Source organism: Apium graveolens, chromosome 3 (genome assembly GCF_009905375.1).
Source record: "Apium graveolens cultivar Ventura chromosome 3, ASM990537v1, whole genome shotgun sequence".
NCBI lineage: Eukaryota > Viridiplantae > Streptophyta > Magnoliopsida > Apiales > Apiaceae > Apium > Apium graveolens.
In genome coordinates this window covers 52,871,127-52,876,285 of record NC_133649.1, presented here as the reverse complement: position 1 = coordinate 52,876,285, position 5,159 = coordinate 52,871,127, and positions in this window count along the sequence as shown.

Genomic DNA, 5,159 nt, shown 5'->3' with positions numbered 1-5,159 from the left:
AATCTTCAATTCCAGTAATCTTCTTGTCATCAAAAGATACATTGATAGATTCCATGACAACTCTTGTTCTTAAATTGTAGACTCTGAAGGCTTTTATGGAAAGTGGATATCCAACAAAAATTCCTTCATCAGCTTTTAGATCAAATTTTGATAGATGTTCAGGATGAGTATTAAGAACAAAACACTTGCAACCAAATACATGAAGGTATTTCAGATTTGGCTTCTTTTTCTTCACCATCTTATATGGTGTTTTTCCATGCTTGTTTATGAGTGTTGCATTCTGTGTAAAACAAGCAGTCTGCATAGCTTCAGCCCAAAAGTAGGTTGGCAGCTTTGCTTCATCAAGCATAGTTCGTGCAGCTTCAATGAGAGTCATGTTCTTTCTTTCTACAACTCCATTTTGCTGTGGAGTTCCAGGTACAAAAAAATCCTGTTTGATTCCATGCTCTTTGCAGAACTCTTCCATGAGCGAATTCTTGAACTCAGTGCCATTATCACTTCTTATAATTTTAACAGAATCTTTGACCAACTTATCCATCTGTCTGACATGATCAGTTAGAGTAAATGCAGTTTCATTCTTCTTGTGCAAGAAGTACACCCAAGTGTACCTTGTGAACTTATCCACTATAACCATAGCATATTTCTTCTTTGCAATAGACATGAAATTGACTGGACCAAATAGATCAACATGCAGTAGGTGATAAGGCTCAAGAATTGATGACTCAGTTTTGCTCTTGAAAGAAGATTTTCTTTATTTTGCCTTTTGACATGAATCACAAAGGCCATCAGGAGAAAATACTGCTTTTGGCAATCCTCTCACAAGATCTTTCTTTACAAGCTCATTTATGTTGTTGAAGTTTAAATGAGAGAGTCTTTTGTGCCAATTCCAGCTTTCTTCAATTGATGCTCTACTCAAAAGACAGATTGCAGAACCATCAGTACTTATTGAAAGTCTGGCTTCATAAATGTTACCATGCCTGTAACCTTTCAGAACCACTCTGTAAAATTGCTTACAACTTCACAGTGTTCTTCAAAGAAAACCACATGACAACCTCTGTCACAGATTTGACTCACACTCGGCAGATTGTGTTTAAGTCCTGAGACAAGAGCTACTGTTTCAATGATGACATTCCCAAGATTAATATTGCCATATCCCAGAGTTTTTCCCATGTTTCCATCTCCATAAGAAACTTTTGGGCCAGCTTTCTCCACAAAGTCTGAGAGCAGGGCTTTATTTCCAGTCATATGTCCTGAACATCCACTATCCAGTACTAGAATGTTTCTCCTGTTGCCCTGCAATCACAAAGACCACTAATGGTTAGTTTTAAGGACCCATACTTGCTTGGATCCTTTGGCCTTTTAAGTTTGTTAGCATTTGCAGCGGATTTAATATTAGAGTTTGTGCTAACATGCTGTTTATCAGAACTTATATCAGACTTTGCATCAGACTTTACACTAGAAGGAATTAGAGCAACTTTCTTCAAAGAAGGTTTTATTTGATAATAATCATAGTATAAACTATGATATTTATTACAAGTATAAATGGAATGCCATAAACTACCACAATGAAAACAAGGATTTTGTGACTTAAACCTAACAGACTGACTCTTAACTCCTGACTTAGGAGGTAAAGAGTTTATATTCTTATTCTTCCTGCAAAATGAAGCAAGATGGTTAGAGCACAGTTATAACATTTCTTTCTAGGAACATTAGGAATAGGCATATAGTTATTGCTTTTATTCACAACTTCCTTTCCATTCCTATTTTTCCTAGCTGTCTTAACCTTGTTGACATTCCTTATTTCTTTCAGCTTATGCTTAAGCTGCGTCTTTGTCATTAAGCCTATGTTGACTTCAGCTGGTATATCATGTTCTAATTTGTTAGAAGTTAACTTCTTCTTAACTTCTGTCACAGATTCTTTCATCTTTTCAGAATCAGACTTTACAATTTTAGCTACAAACTTAACAGGATTTACCTTTGGCTTAACAGTTTGTTTAACAACAATTGGCTCAATTTGTTCAGTTCCTTTTTCAATTTTATCATCTCCATAACCTAAGCCCTCTTTCCAGTTTCCACTACTTAATAAATTCTGAGTTATTCTGCCAGAGTTAGTCCAAGTCATGATAATCTCTTTTTCTTTTTCTAACTCAGTTTTTAGAGATTTATTCAATTTCAGCAATTCATCTCTAACATAAAAAGCATCATCTCTTTATTTCTGAGTTTGATGGAACATAACTAACTCTTTTTTCTAAATAATCATTCCTTTTCTTAAAAGCAAGATTTTCAGAAGTTAATCTTTCACATGTTTAAGTTTGATCTCTGTAGCTAATAAACAAGGTTTTAAGATATAATCTCAACTCAGTAATATCATCAGTATAAAAGGCATAAGTTGTTTGAGGTACCTTTAATTCAGCAGTTTCAGGGCTGCCATCAGCATTTGCCATCAAGGCATAGTTCACCTCATCTTCAGAATCTGAAGTGTCTGTCCAGCTTTTCTTCTTTGTGATAAGTGCTTTGCCTTTGTCACTTTTTCCTTTCTTACAGTCAGGAGATATGTGGCCTTTCTCACCATAATTGTAGCATTTGACATGTAACACCCCCAGATCCGGGGTCGGGGATCCGGGTTGTCACGATCTTTCTTTCCACAATATCACTTCACTTAATTAATAATAATAACCTTATACTGTGACCCCACACTAACACACACCACAACCCGTTATAGTCTCAGAGATGAAATTTAAATAAGTACAAGTCTTTGAATCCATAATTAAGTCAATACACCTTAAAAAGGTTTCTGAATAAATTTACATTTCTTTGCCATTATTACAATTCATAATATACATAAGTCTGGTACATTACTAGTTGAAAACTTAGCCTATTGGTAATTTCTACCTCAGCTACAGCGGCCTGAACGCTTCCAGAAAGCTGCGGAACGTTTCCTATCCGCTTGCGAATTGGGAGCTTGGTCCTGTTCATCTTATCTATCTGATGTGTGTGATGAAAGAAGAAAGCAAGGGTGAGCATCAAGCCCACCAAAATAATATGTATAATGATTAACAATATATGAGCCTACTCATAATACTCATGAAAGTCTTGGTCAAAAGAAATGAACCAAGTTTGATATCTTAATGCGATGAAGTCGCAAAATATTCAGTATATATACATATATACTTTTTTCAAAATATTGGAAGTCCTCTTCCATGCATAATATACACAAAGTCCCAGTGTATAACTATATAAAAAATATCGTTGCAAGGTGATCTCATATATCTAACCTTGTCTCAACGTTTTTCTGAAAATCTTTGCATGCATAAGATAATCATTTACTAGATATAAGTTTAAAAGATGAAGTTACAAGATACTCCAATATACTTATATCCTTTCCAAATACTACTTGAACTACCACCGTTCAAGTTATAATTAGTTCAAAAGTTCATCACATAGATGAGACTACAAGATAATACTTGAATAGATTCAACCTTTAAAATATCATCAAAATAAAATGAAGTTATGAGATACTTCATTTGATGCAAACATCATTTTGAAAACTTGACCCTGCCAACACTCAACAATCGCCCAACCGTAGCCTTTCTATCGAAGTGCTCTGGGTAGTGTTGCAGAAATATCCAATTGGATGATGAACTCATTACGGGAGTTTGCCGCGCCAGGAAGACCACTTACGATGATCAGTCGTAGTAGTACAACCCCACCATTTTCTACATGTAGAGGAGAACCTGTCGGATTTACTTGTCAACCGAACACTGAACTCCTAAGGAATGGACCGCCTTAGCGGAACTTCCAGGCCATTTGGGCCAATATAATAAGGCTGGGCCGGCGCTACTCGGCCACTTACGCCACTCCTAGTTCAGATGAAATCCATGACTCTGAAACGTAAAGCTCGTCCCCACTTTCCCCAAGTAGAAACTTGTTGATACGGCTCCACCAAGAAGTCGTATCTATTTGGAAAGGAGAACTCACCGATATTTCCCAGGCGATGCCTGTTAATGGATTAACTTGTTCCAAGAATTTTACTTCCCGAGTGTTGGGTAAGTAATCAATTCATTTATCAAAACAGCAACCTTGTTGCGAATATAAAACACACCACAGAGCCGGATCCCTCAGGTTTTGAGCGAGTATTTAAATCCCCTTAAAAAGGAAGATCTTAAATATAAAAATGAGTTTTGGGATCCGCTCTAACTTTTAAAAATCATTTTGAAGACTTGAAAACACTTTATAGAGTGTTTGGAGTAAAGCTGATTTAATGAAGTAAATCAGTCCCCAGAATATTTAGAAAATGACTGAATATTATTATTTAAATAATATTCCCATAAAGAATAATCTTTATAAAAATAATTGAAGTAGAAGTATTACAACTTATACTTGAAATGGATATCAAATAACCAAAGATATACTTATATGAAAGTACTATCTTTATTTGAATAATCGAAAGTAAGTTTGATTATTGACACCTTATTCTTTAATAAAATAAAGAATATATCTCAGCAAATAATCGGAGTCATAGATCCTCAAATGAATATTCAAATAATATTCATTAAATAATATAAACTGAGTCATAAGCCTTCGAATGAATATTCAAATAATATTCAGATAATAAAATAAAAGGAGTCATAAGCCTTCGAATAATATTCAAAATAATATTCAATAATAGAATAAAGCTAAAGTTATCGAATAAGCCTTATTCGATTAATAGTTTTGAAAACTATGACCATATATATATATAAGTATATATATATATATATATCCATATATACAAAACCTACTCGGGATCCTCGACTCCCGGTTTTAGAAAATATTTTCACCTTTGGGTCCCTATACTAAGGGTATATGCAAATTACCGCTATCCTCTAGCATAGGTATTATCAACTGAATCAATTGAATCAACAGATATATATCAAGATTACGAAACAGACATGCATATATATACCATATCAGCATGCTTCAATATATCGCAACATTTGCTAATTAACCAACATGCATCTATCGCAAGATAATGCATATACATATATACATCACAACAACAGTATAACGGATAGAAAACTTGCCTGAGCGACTGGGGGTTACGAATGGCTCGGGACGAGTCTGGTAACCTATAAACAACAAGTAAGTTGGAATTAAACCAAAATCACTTGTAAATCTAT